Source organism: Rhinolophus hipposideros (genome assembly GCF_964194185.1).
Source record: "Rhinolophus hipposideros genome assembly, chromosome: 7".
Classification (NCBI taxonomy): Eukaryota; Metazoa; Chordata; class Mammalia; order Chiroptera; family Rhinolophidae; genus Rhinolophus; species Rhinolophus hipposideros.
This window is the reverse complement of record NC_138053.1, coordinates 9,961,026-9,978,870: the sequence shown is the minus strand read 5'-3', so window position 1 is coordinate 9,978,870 and position 17,845 is coordinate 9,961,026. Positions and strand designations below refer to the sequence as shown.

The window sequence follows — 17,845 nt, the reverse complement described above, 5'->3', positions numbered from 1 at the left end:
TTGGTTTTTGTCATCCTTGATTGCATAAATGCACATGTTTGGGGTAAAGAAAATACAATTTCAAAGTTAAAAACTGAAACTGCAACTCACAGACAGTCCTCGCACAAATGAACATGTTATAATTTCACCAGAGCTCCCTGTGAAACACCACCTTAGGGCAACAAGATGAAAAGCCATAAAATAGCTTTTTAATGACTCCCCAAAGCATAATTTTCTCAGAAGATGACACCATTGAAATAACCTTTGACTAGTTTGACTTAGAAAACTGAACATCCTAATGGTAGGTTCGGCATGTAATCTGATGGTTTATATCTTTAAACTGTGACCTCTAACCTGATAACCTTGTTTTGTTGTTGCATAATATATTGCAAGAAACTCGGTGATTTTTTTAAAAAGTAAATGAAAAATAAGTGGCACATGTGAAAAAACAATGTATTTTTACATAGATATCTTCACAACCAAATCCGGTTCAGGGGAACTCCACCCTATCCTGTCTGCCTTAGCCTGCGGCCCCAAAGAGCAGAACCTGAGGCGAGGGCTTGTGTGCAGGTAATGTGCTTTAGGAAACAACTCCAGGGAACAAGTGAGGGGCAGGGTGAACAGAAACAAGAACTCCAGGTTACTAAACGTGGTCACTGCTGTGACAAGGGACGCTGTCACAGATTCTGGTCTCAATAAAGGCTTGGGTGTGGAGAGGACCAGAGCCATACAGTGTCCCCAGTGCAGACAAGAGCCCCAGCACTAAGAAGGGTTAGGGATTTCCTACCAAGGGCTTCTCTCAACCTTTCACTCCGTCCAGTCCTGTTCAAACCCTTGTGACTCCCATTCCTGTGTGTGTGGGAGGACAGCCACCTTCATTCTTCCCCTGCCCCCGTTAGACAATCCTATTCGCTGCTGTCTTCTTAGCTTCACAGATGGTTTCTCCTGCTCCCCGAACTCCCGTGCCTACAACAGCCTCACCTCACCCTTTCTCAGCTGATCCTCCTCAATATCCCTTCCCAAGGGCCTCGGGTCACCAAGGTGTGCTACATGTTCCAGTCCTTCCTGTTCCCTAGAGCCCCTCGCCTAGCTGCCTGCCACACCTGCCTGCCACACCGCGTAACTCATTCTGGTGCCTCCAGGCTCCTTCTCACCCCTCCACACTTGTTTTACATTTAAATGAGCACAAACCTGAGGCTTTAAGGAGCAAAAGCAGATTTTAAAAATCTTTTGTTTGCCCTTGTCCCTTTCTTTGAGCTACCAAATTCCTCTGCTGAGGAGACCATAACACTGTGTGCATCTCTTCACTACTGATAGCCACCCTCTTCAAAGCCCTGTTCCTGAGCTCTTAGCCACTTACATGGCTCAGTCAAAGGTCACCGGTGTTCTTGACAGCGTTTTCTCCCATCTTAATTCTTATTTTCTGTAACATTTAACCATTTCCTTGAAACCCTGTCACTTCTCATTACACTGTCCTCAATTCCTGTCTTCTCCTTCACTCACGAATAATAACCATAAGTTTTCTCTAATCCATATATTGTTATGGTCTGGAGTCGACCACCCCTCAATTGGACAGAGGACACACGCGATAATGCAAGTCACACAGCGAGGTTTATTTCCAGCTAGCTGGGGTCCGAGTATCTGTCCGACGCAGCGGGTTTCAACAAGGACCCCGAGCACTCAAAGCCAAGGGTTTATATAGCATTTTCAGAGCATCCAGTAATTTCCCATAGCTTCAAAGAGTATACATATCGTGGGCTTGCACCACATCCTGGGGGTGTCACAAGATAAGCTCTTTTCAAACAGGACATCTGGTCCCCGTGAGCAACCGCCCACATCGTGGTATTTACGATGAGGTTGTGTTTCAACCCAGGGCCCATTCAGAAAATGGCTTCCTGGCCCTTAAGATGGCAGTTCTCATGCTAACCTACTCTTACATTCCCCCCTTTTGTTGTTTATAATGAGGAATCTTGCTCATGCACGGGCCGATCGTAGAGGCCCTCTGGGGCAGGCAATCTCTCATACTGTTGTCTTAGGACCATGAGCTGGACGGTATTAACACGATCTTTCACAAAATTAATAAGCTTGTTCAAAATGCAAGGGCCAAAGGTTAAAATAAGCACAAGCAAAACAAACGGGCCAACCAAGGTAGAAACTAGGGTGGTGAACCAGGGGGACCTATTAAACCAAGCTTCAAACCAGTTCTCCTGAGCTTCCCTCCCCCGTTTCCTCTTGGCTAACCCTTCTCTCACCTTTGCCATGGATTCCTTCACTACACCAGTATGGTCAGCATAAAAGCAGCACTCCTCTCCTAGCGCGACACACAGTCCCCCTTGTTGGAGGAACAACAAATCAAGCCCTCTTCTATTCTGGAGTACTACCTCGGATAGGGAGGTGAGCGATTTTTCTAAATGACTAATAGAGGTTTCTATTCTTTCTATATCTTCATCTATGGCTGCCCTTAGAGAGGTCATTCCTGATTGTTGAGTGGCCAGGGAAGCTATGCCGGTCCCGGCCCTGGCTACTCCTAAGCTGAGCAGGGTAGCAATGGTTAGTGCAGTGATGGGCTCTCTCTTACGTCTCTCACTTGTGTCTCCATCCCAATGTGAATACATGCTCTCCTCGGGGTGGTAGAGGATGCGGGCAGCACAGTTACTAGGACACAGAATTCATTAGAGGCATTAAAGACCGCGGTTGATAGGCACGGGGTGAGGCCAGTCTTTGAACATACCCACCATCCATCAGCTCTGGGGATTAACCACTTGGTGTCACTTTTCCAACTAGGGGTGCTGTCTATGTAAGCACATAAACCCTGTCTAGCCTGGGGCACCTTCCCTAGACAGGTCCCATGACCGCGCACTAGTTGCAGGGTTAAGCCAATTTTACAGTCTCCCCATGAACACTGAGAGGGGTTCTCACCGTTGGAGGCGTGGTAGGTGGCATTTAATCCTATAGCTTCATAGAACGGGGGCTTCACACCATAGCACAGCCAACAGGAGGTTGTGAGGTTAGGACTGGTGGCGTTAAGGGTCACATATACAGCGCGCACCAGTTTCCACAAGGAGTCTCCGGTGGCCTGCTTAGCGGGTGTCAAAGGGGTTACCTTGTCTGGGGTCCCGCAGTCCCTTCTGCGGTGTCCTTATCCCTGACGTACCTGGGTTCTTGGTAGGGACGGGAGGGGCCAGCACCTTGTTTGGACCTACCGGAGCACTGCTTGCCGGGGGCATCTCAACCTTCAACCTGACAATAATAGTGGATCCCGCATGTCCCCCGTATTTGTAAAACACCACTCCCCACACCTTCCCTCGAATCCAACTTTGAACCCCTTCCTGCTTTCCCTGGTCAGTGAACCTAATTTGGATCCTGTCTGAATTTTTAGGGGAACAGGGACCTGTAAAGAGAGGAACGGCCGCCCCTCTTGGCTCCCCTCGATTAACAAAGGCAAATTTGAGGGAGTCAGGTCGTGATACCGACCATTTCCAATCTCCGTCATTAGAGGTGACACAGTCCCATCTTTTACAGAAAGAATATTGGACCCCCCCACATTGTCGGCCGTTAGAATGTTCCGGACAGGCATAGAATCCATAGCTACGGGCTAAATTGGGTGCCGTGGACCTGTATTCAGGGTTGATATCTCTGAAGCAGAAGTATAGGTCTGGCCACCACGTGGACAGTGGGGCCACGCGAGTGGTTTCGCTGAGAATTGCACCAGTCTCTCCATCGGTCAGGATCCATGTCTGTTTATAAGGCTGATGGGCATTGGTCTCCGAGCCCCCAAATGTTATGGTCTCCGTGTGGCTCCTTCTCCAGATGTTGAGCAGAGTCAGGGCTAGCAGCCACTTCATCGTTGGGCGAGGCAGGGGGCTTGGCGTTTCCCCGAGGTCGGGAGAACTGCAGCTTCAGAGGGTTATCAGGGTGTCGCCGTACGGTCCACTCCCCAGCTTGTGTCTGCTCCAGCTGGTTGGCTCAGCGCACGTGAGAGTGATGGACCCAAGGCCCGATGCCGTCAACCTTTAAGGCAGTGGGGGTAACCAGAAGAACCATATAAGGACCTTTCCACCTTTCCTCCAGGGTCCGGGACCTGTGTCTCCTCACCCATACCCAATCCCGTGGAACGATGCCATGTTCCAGGTCCGGTGCGTCCTTGGTCTCATACAGGGAACACACTAGGGGCCATATCTCATACTGGACTTCCTGCAGGGCCCTCAAATTGGCCAGATAATTTGGGGCCACATTGGGGTCATGATCTGGTAGAGTACGAACAATAATGGGGGGGGGTGCCCCATACAGAATTTCAAAGGGTGTCAATCCATGTACATATGGTGAGTTCCGAACCCGGAAGATGGCATAGGGTAAGAGGGTCACCCAGTCCCCGCCAGTCTCGATGGCCAATTTAGACAAAGTCTCCTTTAGGGTCCGATTCATTCTCTCTACCTGCCCTGAGCTCTGGGGATTATATTCACAATGTAACTTCCAATTGGTCCCCATAGCTCGGGCCAGTTCCTGTAGGACTTTACTGATGAAAGCCGGGCCGTTATCAGAACCCAAAACCTCGGGGATCCCATATCTGGGAATAATTTCCTCTAGCAACGCCTTAGCAACAACCTGGGCCGTCTCCTGTTTCGTGGGGAAGGCTTCCATCCATCCTGAAAATGTGTCAACCGTTACTAGCAAGTGCTTATGCCCATACCTCCCAGGCTTTACCTCAGTAAAATCCACCTCCCAACTCCGTCCCGGCGCTCTCCCCCCGTACCCTTGTACCTGTATGTAGGGGTCCCTTCCTGCTGGGTTTCATAGCCTGGCACCCAACGCACTGATCCACGATCTCCTGGATCTGAGCTGTTTGTCGGGGGAACCGGAGGCGGGCGGACTCGAGAATCGTCAGCAACTTTTTTTTCCTAAGTGGGTGGCTTGGTGCAGGTTGGAAAGGAGAAACAGTCCTAGTTTCGCAGGCAGTATCCATTTTCCCTCTGCGTCCCGACACCACCCATGCTGATCAGGCTCTGGGCAGTGGTGGTTCCGGATCCTCCGCAGGTCTTCCGGAGTGTAGTCAGGTCGCGGGGGCAGGCGCGGGAGCTCGGGTGCGGGCAGGGTGAGTGCCAAAGCTGAGGAAGCTACTGCTGCTGTCTTGGCAGCTTTATCCGCCCTCCGGTTTCCTGCAGCCTCCGGGGTCCGGGCAGACTGGTGCCCAAGGACGTGGACAATTGCAACTGCCCGGGGCTTTTGCACGGCCGCCAGCAGTCTCTGTACCTCAGGGAGACTGCGCAGAACCTTTCCTTCCGCTGTAACAAAGCGTCTCTCCCGGTAGATGGCACCGTGCACACGGACAGTGCCGAAAGCATAGCGGCTATCGGTGTAGACAGTCACTCGTCTCCGCTCGCCCTTTCCAGCGCTTCTGCCAGCGCGATCAGTTCGGCCTTCTGGGAGGAGGTCCCCGGGGGAAGCGGGGCGCTCCAAATGATGCTCCCGCTCTGGTCTACGACCGCCGGGCCCGCCCTCCGCACCCCGTCCGTAATGAAGCTGCTTCCATCAGTGTACCATAGCAACTCACTGTTGGGAAGGGCGGCGTCCTGGAGGTCGGGGCGCACCTAGGTGACTTCTGCCATGATCTCTTGGCAATCATGCAGGGGGGCTTCCAGATCCGGGGTCGGCAGCAGGGTGGCTGGATTCAGAGCGGTAGGTTCGGCGAAGATGATCCGGGGTGCGTCTAGCAGGAGTCCTTGGTAATGGGTTAGGCCGGCATTGGTCATCCACCTACCAGGGGGATACTTCAGGACCCCCTCGATCGCATGGGGGGTCACCACCTTCAGATGTTGCCCGAAGGTGAATTTATCTGCATCCTTCACCATTAGGGCTACTGCCGGCGATGATCCTTAGGCACGGGGGGGGGGGGGGCATCCTGCTGCAACTGGATCTAGCCTCTTGGATAAATAGGCAACCGGACGTTTCCATTGCCCCAGGCGCTGCATCAGCACCCCTTTCGCTATCCCCCTCCTCTCATCAACAAAGAGAGTGAAGGGCTTCGGGGGGGTCTGGCAATGCCAGGGCTGGGGCTCTCAAGAGAGCGGCCTTGAGTTGTCAAAGGCCTTCTGTTGGTCGGGCCCCCAGGCCCAGGGGGCCTTATCCTTGGTTGCCTCGTACAGAGGCTTTGCTAGTTCATCAATATCAACTTTGCAAAGACAGTTGCCCCCATTTTACAGATGTTGAAACTGACGGCTAAAAAGTGGCTTACCCATTAAGAGGCATAGCTAGATTTTAAAACCAGGTGTGTGCAACCAGTTTCTTTCCACTACTTCATTGTCCCTTGTCCTCTTATGAACTCAATTATTCTCCCACCTTCATACATCATTTAAGTGATTCCACAACTATGTTATTTATGAAGCAGCCTGGAGTAATGGCTGCACACATGGTACTGGAGCCAGTTTACCTAGGATCAAATCCTTATCTACCACTTACTTGCTGTGTCTTAGTTTCTCCATCTGCAAAATGTGCATCGAGTTATAAGCATTAAATAAGCTATTACATGTAAAACACCTACAACAATTCCTGACATAAATATTCTAAAAATATTAGCTATTATTATTTCCTCCATGGGCCTCTAGCTCTTCTTGAATATTCATTTACCCCTCACTAAAGTTTCCCTTTTTAAAGTGAAACGTGCTGCAGTGTCCTTCATCCCATGAGACCCTGAAACGTATCATTGAAATCAAGTTTTTGTGAAAATTGAGGACCCAGACTCTGGGTCCATTTTAGTCCCAGATGTTATGGGCAGAATTCCATATGGCCTCTGTGATTCTCTCAAATCGCCCCAATCCTTGCTCAGTTCTTTCCTCTGCCCCAATCCTTCTTCAGCTGATGCAGTTCCTTTTGCAATCCCAAATCCTCTGAGGAATCAAATTTCCCCTGGAATAATGGAAATTGCTACACAGGTTTAGGAGGACTTCATTGTCCCAAACTACCCATGTCCCTTTGCCAGTAACTTACCACCACTGCCTCCAAGTCTCAGACGTCATCCACTCCACATTCTTGAACAAAGGAGGTGCTAGTCTGACTCTACCCTACCTGGGTTATCTGTCACTGTGTGACCTGCATTTGGTTCTAGATTGCACATTTTAGAAGACAGACTAACTGCAAGATGGTAAAAGCAAAACCACCTCATGTGCAATCCAGAGTTTTGCTTGGTGAGGAGAAAACTCACTGAGAGCTTCGTCTCTGTGCTCGAACATACTCATAGAAAGGCCTGTCATCTTAGAAGAGGATTTCAGTTTGTACTGCTTGACTCCAAGAAGTAAAACTAAGTCCCTTTCAACAAACATTACTGTCAGGACATGTTCTGGGTGTTAAGAATAAAAACGGGAAAGAGATAACAGCAATGAGTAAGGCAGATAAGCAAAGCCAGTTCTGCCTAACTGCTACTAGGACTTTGGGCAAATTAGAAAAAGGTGCCCCTTCCTCAGGAAACCTGACTGCCTTCTCTTGGCAAGTTGTGATAACTATACAACTCCCTGATAAGATGAATGATGGCCCCTGGGGTTGCGCAGGGAATAAGTTGCAGAACCAAGAGTGGCCCTAGTGGAAGCCACTGTAAGAAGAACCTTGCAGAGCCAGCCAGAGCAGATGGCTGCATCAGCTCAGGCATTCAGGGATGTCTGGCGGACATTCAGGGGTCCTGGGCAGGAAAGCGTCTTCCATGGCGGAGCACTGGGCCAGACAGCCTTTGTGATCTGCTTTTACTGTGAGATTATGCAACTTTTTCTGGGTTCTTCTACAAACAAGGTGGTACAAACCAAAAACATGCTCATGTGAGTCTTGGCAGGAAACTTTACCCTCTCTTATTAAGGAAAGGCAGGTGACTCTCTCCAGAGCAGATAGAATGGAGAAAAGGATCCGTAATTGGTGGAGTCACATCTATGGGGGGTGGAGGGGAGCTGACATTTAAAACAAAGAGGAGATCAGAAATAATACTGGAGCAAGTTTGAAGATTAAAAATCCCTTACTACTGGTATAGCTAGTTATAAAGCTAGTTCACTCTCACAGGATCCAAACACTTTTAGGTCATCAGAGCTGGTGTTATTACACCCATTTTCCAGATAATCAGGTTGCATATCCAAATCTTCCAAGGTTCATTAGCAACAGAGCTCCAGCTCTAAGCCGGGGTTGTCTAACTACACCACTCTACTCCTATTTTCTTTTCCTTTCCTTTCCTTTAGAAAATGTCTTTGCAGTTTCCCAACATGGTGTATATGTAGACTCCCAGGAATGAAAAAGGAAAGTTTTCAGAGCTCTAATGGACAAGAAGCTTGCCAGCATTGTTTAAGAGAAATTAAGGTTTTGATCACCCTCTACTGGCCAAGCACAGTGATGGCAGAAAAAAATAGGTGATGGCAAGGAGCAAGGAAGATTCAGAAAGCAACCATTTTAGAGAACTATGACTTTCTTCCTGGAAAAGGAGGGAGGAAGCCGGGGCCTACAGTACCACTGGTAACTTTTCCCCTTCCAATTTCTGCTACAAAAGGGAGAGGGATCCTTTTTTTTTTTCAAGCCAAATAATATTTCAAGACAAGAGAGAAAATGTAGAGAAAGTAAAGCAGGAGAGTATGGAGGTCATTTAAATAAAGAACTGTGGACCCTCAGAGTCCCCAACGTCAATTCAGACATTATACATTCCAGCATTCAGAAGCAACTTTCAGACATGATCATGGAACTGCTGTAGGTGATCTTTGGGACAATCATATTTAATAGTTTCAAATAATTTAAAGGGAAGACAAGAGGAACAACTATACGCATTTTGTGAGAAAAAAGGATCAATCAAGACTAGGGTCAGTGAGTTGAAATTATAGGAAAGCAGATTTTTGCTTTAAAGAACTTTTACCAACTAGAATTCTCTAAAAGGAGGAAACTGTCCTCTAAAGTAGTAAGCTCCCTACCATGGAAATGGTTAGAAGAAGAGGGTTTGTCATAGAGTGTTTGTGCTACTAGAGGTTAGACTATAGATTCCCAAGATGACATATCATGTTTCCCCAAAACTAAGACCTAGGCGGACAATCAGCTCTAATGCGTCTTTTGGATCAAAAATTAATATAAGACCCAGTAGGGTATAATATAATATAATATAATATAATATAATATAATATAATATAATACCAGGTCTTATATTAATTTTTGCTCCAAAAGATGCATTAGATCTGAAAGCATAAAACTCCTAGAAGAAAGATAGGAAGAAACTTTACAGACATTACCTGGAGTAAGATTTTTTACTGATACATCCCCTCAGGCAAGGGAAGTAAGAGGAAAAATAAACATGTGGGATTACATCAAACTAAAAAGTTTTTCACAGCAAAGGAAACCATCAATAAAACAAAAAGGCATCCTACTGATTGGGAGAAGATATTTGCCAATGATATATCCGATAAGGGGTTAATATCCAAAATTTATAAAAAACTCACTCAACTCCAAAAAAACAAACAACCCAATTGAAAAATGGGCAGAGGACATGAAGAGACATTTTTCTAAAAAGGACATACAGATGGCAAACAGACATATGAGAAAATGTTCAACCTCACTAATCATTAGAGAAATGCAAATAAAAACCACAATGAGATACCACCTCACCCCAGTCAGAATGGCTATTGTCAATAAATCAACAAACAACAAGTGCCGGCGTGGATGTGGAGAAAAGGGAACGCTTGTGCACTGTTGGTGGGATTGCAGATTGGTGCAGCCACTATGGAAAACAGTATGGAGGTATCACAAAAATCTGAAAATGGAACTACCTGATGATCCAGTAATTCCACTCCTAGGTATCTATCTGGAGAAATCCAAAATTCCAATTCAAAAATCTTTATGCACCCCTATGTTTATTGCAGCACTATACACAATAGCCAAGACATGGAAACAACCGAAATACCCATTGGTAGACGACTAGACTAGGAAACCGTGGTACATTTATACAGTGGAGTATTACGCAGCCATAAAGAAGAGAGAAATCTTACCATTTGCAACAACATGGATGGACCTAGAGAACATTATGTTAAGTGAAATAAGTCAGACAGAGAAAGACAAATACCAGATGATCTCACTTATATGTGGAATCTAAAGAAAAGAATAAATGAATGAACTAATCAGAAACAGTCTCAGAGACATAGAGGAAAAACTGAGGGTTGCTAGATGGGCAGGGGGGTGGGGATAAGGGGGAAGGTGAGGGGATTAGAAAGCACAATCGATAACCACAAGATTACCACGGGGTTACGAAAGTCAATGTGGGGAATGTAATCAATAATGTTGTAAAGATTTTGTAGGGTATCCGATGGACACTTGTCTCGTTAGGGAGACCACCTCAGGGATGATGGAGATGCCTGATCACTACACTGTACACCGGAAGCTGAAGCTGAACGATAATGAATGTCAACTATAATTTTATATATATATATATATATATATATATATATATATATATATATATATATATATACACATATATATATCTACATCTATATCTACCTATCTATCTATATACATATATATATATATATATACATATATACAAGAAGCGTAGTGCAGCATTAGGAGTAGAGAGTGGAAATGTAATGGCTGTGTGCGATGTCAGACGGGTAGTAGATGGAGGGAAGGGGTTATCACTGTGTGAGGGACATAAATGATAAATGTTTAACTATTACATTGTTTTGTACACCTGAAACTAATTTAAAAAAATTGCACACACACACAAAAGACACATTAAAGCTGATTGTCCGACTAGGTCTTATTTTCGGGGAAACGGTATTCAGTCACCACCTATTGGTCTCATCTCTATTATTGACCATATTTGTAAATATGTGTTTACATGTTGTCTGTGAAAGAAACATCCACACCTGTAGAGAATTTTTATAAGAGTTTATGTGAGCCAAAACTGATGACAATTGCTGGGAAGCAAGATCTCAAATGCTACAGAGAATGACAGTTTGCAATTTCTTTTATGTATTTGGAATTAAGGAGGAAATTTAAGGAAGGTAACATGAAGGTGGGAATAAGACAGGCAGGGATTGGATTACAGGACAGTTAAGATTATGTGCGCTCTTGAGGGTGGTTACACACCTTTGAAGGATATTACTTCTGGCATTTCAAAGGTGTATTAACCTAGATGCACAAGAACAATGAACAGGGCTGGCTTAAAAACTTTTTCACTGAAGAAGTTGTATGCCTGGGACGTGACTACTCACCATGACCTTCCCAGTTAGAAATTTATGATCAGACCATCCTGTGTGGTTAGCTTCTATAGAACCCCTTTTCTGTCCACAATGTCTGCCAAGAACTGCATATATTTGTCATTTTTTCTTTGTGTTAACACAATGCCTAACACTTGTAGGTTCTTGGTGTTCGTTGAATGAATTCATTGGAAGAGTATGAGATTCTTGGAAATCAAAATCGTTCTGAAGAGGGCCGGCCGGGTGGCTCATATGGTTAGAGCTCCTTGCTCCTGACTCCGAAGGCTGCCGGTTCGATTCCCACATGGGCCAGTGGGCTCTCAACCACAAGGTTGCCAGTTCAATTCCTTGAGTCCCACAAGGGATGGTGGGCTGTGCCCCCTGCAACTAGCAATGGCAACTGGACCTGGAGCTGAGCTGCGCCCTCCACAAGTAAGACTGAAAGGACAACAACTTGAAGCTGAACGGCACCCTCCACAACTAAGATTGAAGGATAACAACTTCACATGGAAAAAAGTCCTGAAAGTACACAATGTTCCCCCAATAAAGTCCTGTTCCCCTTCCCCAATTAAAAAAAAATCATTCTGAAGAGGAAATGCAGGTGACACATCACGTGAGCCACCAGTACATTGGCCAACTTTTCGTTTGTTCTCTTGTGGTTTTGTCACATGTTCATGTTTATGTTACTGGAAGAAAATAATGGATCATCCTAAATTAACTTGTTTTTATACAACATGATTAGGATTGATCTTTCTAATGATATCTTTAAAAACCTATTAAGATATAGTAAGGACACAGGATTGAATTAGATAATCTAGATTATACTCTCAGCTCTGCTACTAATTAACCAACTAATGTGCCTTAGATCTGACTTCTTCAGGCATTGGTTTCTTCAGCTGAAAACAAGAGCTTAACCAGATTGTCCTTAAGATTTCTTTTGGTGATAATATTTTGCAACTCATGGCCCCTTGCTTTAGAAAGAATAATGAGTTCAAAATGGGAAAGTTCCTTCAAGCCCAGCTTCACAATTCACTGGTTGCATCACTAGGCAGAAATCCTTTGACTTCAGAGGCTGGATAGAGCGCTACCAAAGCACCAACACATGTATGGCTAGTGGAACAGATGCAGATTTCCTGGTTATCTCCTCAGCCCTAATGATTCTGTTCCATCTAACCATTTCTTCTTTCTCCAGTCTAACACAGAGGAAGTATAGAGCTGAAAAGCATAGGCTTTGGAGAAAGAGAGCCAAGCGTGAGTCTTGACTTTCCCACATATCAGTGTACGACACTAGAAATGTTATTTACCTTTCTGAGCCCAAGTTTACTGCTATATAAAACAGAGTTTACTATTTCATAGGGGTAAGTATTCTCAGGGTTATATTTCACAGGATTGATATAATGATGATAAATGTGTGTAGTAGATTGTTTCTAAATATAGTCACATCATCTCCATCCCTCATACTCCCTTCCAATGTGACCAAGAGATAAAGTCTATTTTTCTTCCCCTTGGATCTGGCCTGGTGACCTGTTTTAACAATAGAATGTGGTGGGAATGATGCTATATAACTTCCAAGGCTGGCCCTTAATCATCTACAATGATTCTACCTTGACCTCTTAAGATGCTCCTCTTGGGGAACCCACTCATGTCTGAGAAAGCCCAAGCAGCCATGTGGACAGACTGACATGGAGGAGCATAGGGAGGCCCCAGGCCAACATCCCTGCTGAGCTTCCCGTCTGTGGGCCGGCGCTAACTAACTGCCAGCCATCCCAGCTCCTCAGTTGATACCACAGGAAACAGAACTAACCCGCCAGTTCAGATTTGTGAGATCATGTGAGAAATGATACTAGTTGTGTTAAGGCACTAAGTTCGGGAGTAGTTTTTTATGCAGCAACAAATAACTGAAACCAAGTATTTAACACAGTACCCAGACCATAGTTAAGTACTCAAAAGAGGTGTGTGTGGAGGGAGTGGTAATGAAGGAGTGATGTAAAAAGGTTTCCTCCTGTTAAGGGGAAAACTAACAGGAGTCTGGGGCAAGCTGTAGAAAGATGTCAAAGGGCGTCTAACACAAAAAATTCATTCTGCAAAAATACTGCCCTCCTCATCCCCAGGGCTCTCTCACTTCTTCAAAACACCACAAGACGATGCAGGAAGTGGGCACTTTTAAGCAACTCTTTCTTGAGAAAAGTCCTTCCTTGCTTTGTACTTTTTTATCAGTTCCATTCATTGGTCTTCTGGGGTCCCATAAGGCAAATTTCTTTTTCAAATGACAATACTTCACATATTTGAAACCAAAGACTGTTTTGTCCCTCTTTCTCCCCCCTTGTCTTTCCCGACCTAAGGTAAGCAAAAATTCTCCATATTCTCTTAGGTTGGATGGCCTGGTGTTCAGACCTCACACCTCGCGATTTGCTCATTTCTCGGACCTTTCTTAGTAAAATACAAAAGAGGGGTAGGGGGATAAGATCCTTGCTCGTTCGCGTTGGGCGTGATTCCGCTCGCACTGGCGGTGCCTCAAACCTCCCGGGTACCCGAGACACCGAGATGCCAAGACCTCCCGAATTCCTAGAGGGACCGCTGCGGCCGCGCACAACGGTCCGCGGGCGGGGCTATGACGCACCTCCGGCTGCGCCGGCCACGGTGCGCGTCGAGGTGTCCCAGCGCCCGGAGCGGCTCTGACTCATGGTGAGCCTCCTGGTCCCGGGTTAGCTTGGCGGGCGGAAGAGGAAGCCTCGGGCGAAGGGGTTCGGGGAGGAACGAGTGGGTGTACCACCTGTGTCTTCCGAGGACCCCCCGAGACCGGTCCTGGAAGGGCTGTGGGGAGGAGCCCCGTATTTCTGCCCTGCCCCGGATGGTGGCGGCGTGTGTTCCCTGGAAAGCTTTTTCTTCCCCCCACGGCTTCAACAAATGAAACTTTGTTTCGCGTTTCAGAGTATTTGTGCGTGTGCGCGTGTGTGTGCGCGCGCGATTGTGCGTGTGCGTGTGTGTGTGCGCGCGCGCTCTCCCTTAGCCGAGCCGTCAGCCGGGCCGCGGCTGCCATCCCTTTTCCCCTGGCTCTCCACGGGAGGTCAGAAATCGGGGCTGATTGATGGAACACGCCCGAGGGGGTGGGGACCTCCTGTGAGAAACCGGACCTCTTTAGAAGTCCTGGGTAGTGTCTGATCCAAGGGACGGAATAGTCCCACTGGGCTTTGTTCAGGTCAGAAAGCATGCAAATAACAGCGATCTGCTCAAGTTTGGAAACAGTATTAAAAGGAGCATTTGTTAATAGAGTTTGTCAAGAGAAAGGTGATCTGGTGGGTGAGGTACTTGGAAACCTAGTTTATATAAGGAATAGTTGGAACAACGGTGGGAAAAAAAGAAAGTTAAGAGGCGAGACGATTGTTTTCAGGAACAGGAGGATATTACGGACAAAGTAAGTATTGGTCTAGGACTAAACTAGGATTCGTGAAGATAGCAGATTAAATAGTTATGCACAATTTGGTTCCACATAAAGAAAACCTTGTGAACGGTTAGAACTGTCTTAACAGAATTCTTTGCTTCAAGAATTATCAAATTTGCCTGCCTAAGAGTTTTCAGGTACAGACTGAGTGTGATAAGGGCATGCTAGGATTACATAGTGGGTAAGTCCCATTAAATTGTTAGAATCTATGATAATTTGATATATTTATGCTTCATCTTCTTCCAGAATGTGTTTGGTGCACTATTTATAAGGTCACACAGGCTTTGGGACATTGGCACAAATGAGGGGGGAAAACCTTGGAACAGAACAGAAGCCTTCTGCTTATTAGACCATGAACTTTTGTTTGATGGAGCTGTTTCGCTTAACATTCTAGATAGCCTAAAAGAGTAGTGCACTGTGGTTGAAGACAGTGTGAGTTAGTAAAGAAACCTCTGTTTTCTATCCACATGCTTTTTGATTTTATGAGCACTTTATTTTACAAAAATTCAGAAGCCAAGTCCTGGAGGGCATCCCTAAATGAACCTTTAGACAAACTCAACATGACCAAATGTGAAATTACTGGCTTTACTCCGGGGGGGGGGGGAATCAAGGCAGAACATTATTTGATTTGTTTTTTAATCTGCACCAGTCTGAGAGGTGGAAGCATTTCTTTTATTATATCTAAGCTTGAGCATCTTTTCATGGATTAATTACTGAGCTGAGACTTGAAAGGTAAATAGAAGCCTGCCATAAGAATTGGGCCTTGACTGAGCATGGGGAAAGAGGAGTGATGGCTGACTGAATGGGGAGACAGAGACCAGACTGGGATTCATTTGCCATGCAAAGAAATTAAATGATGTTAAACAGCTGGGTGATAGGAGCAGATTTGTGTTTTAAACCTCTGTAAGTAGCCTTTGAGCCTGTGGAGATAGAATTGCCAAACTGGAAAATGGCCTTTGTGATTTCAAAAGAGGAAGGGATATTGTTGTGATGTTGCCAACTAGTTCAAAGCTAAAAGTATGTGGTAAAAATAGGCTTTGTGTTATGTTTGAAATAGATCTGCTAGACACTATTTCATTAGGCCAGTATTCTGCCAATTATTGGAGGAGAGTCAGAAATTAACTGTTGTTGCTCCTAAGACGTGTGCCGTTGGGAAAAAAAAATCATAAAAGAAAAAGGCTTCACAACTTTTTAAAATGTCAACTGTGAGAATGGTCTGCTTCAGCATGGTTAGTGTTCAAGAAAACAGCTATATTCACCTGAAATCTATGTAAATTTACTAACAATTGTCACCCCAATAAAATTAATTAAAAAAAAAAAAAAGAAAACAGCTATATTTCTCTTTACCACTCCTCCATAATAGAACACCATTTACCAAAGTTGCTTGTTTGCCCCAACGCCACTTATTTTTTTTTATTTAAATAAACATTTTGAATAGTTTTAGATTTATGGAAAAGTTCAAAGATGATACAGTGAGTCCCTGTCTGCCTCTCACCCATTTTCCTTTATTGTTAACATCTTACATCACTGTGTACATTTGTCACAACTAAGGAACCAACATTGGAACATTACGATTAATTTAACTAAGCTCCACAGTTTATTTGAATTTTACTAGTTTTTCCCTAATGTCCTTTTTCTGTTGCAGGATCCCATCTATGGTACTACATTACATTAGTTTTCATGTCAACTTACTGTCCTCTAGACAGTAAGTTTCTCAGTCCGTCCTTGTTTTTGATGACCTTGACAGTTTTGAGCACTCCCGGTCAGTTATTTTGTAGACAGTCCCTCAGTCTGGGTTTGTCTGATGGTTTTCTCATGCTTAGACTGGGGATATGGATTTTGAGGAGGAAGAGCACAGAAGTGAAGTGCTCTTCTCATCATATATTAAGGCACATGACTTATCACTGATGATGTTCATCTTTTCAAAAAAATTTTTATTGAGGTAGCATTGGTTAATAACATATAAATTTCAGGTATGCAATATAATTCAGTATCTGTACACTATTGCATGCTCCCCACCAAAAGCTAAGTTTTCATCCATTACCATATATTTGACCCCATTTATCTATTTTGCCCTTCCCCCTCTGGTAACTACCATTCTGATGTGTCTGTCTCTGAGTTTTTTGTTTGTTACATTTTTGTTTTATGTTCCACATGAGTGAAATTGTAGGGTTTCTGTCCTTTTCCCTTTAATTCACTTAGCATAATACCCTCAAGATCCATCCATGTTGTTGCAGATGGCAATATTTCGTCTTTTTCATGACCAAGTAATATTCCCGTGTGTGTGTGTGTGTGTGTGTGTGTGTGTGTGTGTGTGTGTGTGTACCATGACGATGTTAATCTTGATCAGCTGGCTGAGGTGGTGTTTTGGGGGGTTCTTTCCCCCAGTTCCTTTCTATATTCTCTTTGGAAGCAAGTCATCAAGTGCAGCCTACACTCAGAGTGGGGAGTGAAGCTCCACCCTTAGTATCTACATAAATTATTTGGAATAATTTTGTGTGGGAGATTTGTCTTTTCTCCCCTATTTATTTATTCAGTCACCTTTTTCTGCATCAGTATGGGCTTATGGATATTTATTTTACACCTAGGGTTATAATCCAGTACTACATTATTTATTTCATTACTCAAATTGTTTCAGCTGTGGCCATGGGGAGCTTTTTGTATTTTGTCTTCTATGTCCATTTGACATTCCTCCCTGTTTTTGTTTTTTGGGAGGGGAGAGAGCATTGGTTTTATTTTATTTAACTTTCTGGCATTATAAGATGCTCCAGCCTCATCTTGTATATTCCCCAACCTAGAATCAGCGATTTCTCCATTTCTAGTTCCTGTTCTTGGAGAATGATATTTAGAAACTAAGATCTGTGCACTGGGTATGCTGGTTGCTACCAGGATGTCATTGCTTCTAGACCTTCTCAGCAGACAGACCTAGGAAATATCTGTATATTTACCCCTGTACACACACTTACCTACTTCTGTGTCAGCCTCTCATTATTTTATGCTAAACACTAGTTCATACTGCCATATTTTTAACTTAAATTTGTATTGATAATATTTTTAAAAACCCAATTTTACAGTGTTTTACTCCTTAAGGATAGCCTCAAAGATCCATGTGTCACATTCATTCTTTCCATGAATATTTGAGCACCTGAAAAGTACTAGGTGTATTCTACATGTTCAGAACATAGCAGTGAACAAGACAAAAGTTCCTGCTCTCAAGAGTTGA

General features: G+C 44.8%; 1 long non-coding RNA gene across 1 annotated transcript; it reads right to left on the bottom strand.

Annotated features, from left to right (window-relative positions):
* Positions 1–1,571: 1,571 nt before the first annotated feature.
* LOC308500043 lies at positions 1,572–5,528 on the bottom strand. The gene is made up of 2 exons (XR_013993675.1): positions 4,741–5,528; positions 1,572–3,990 (listed from the first exon to the last, which is right to left on the bottom strand). It is a non-coding gene; the product is annotated as an uncharacterized lncRNA (long non-coding RNA).
* Between the last annotated feature and the right edge of the window lie 12,317 nt (positions 5,529–17,845).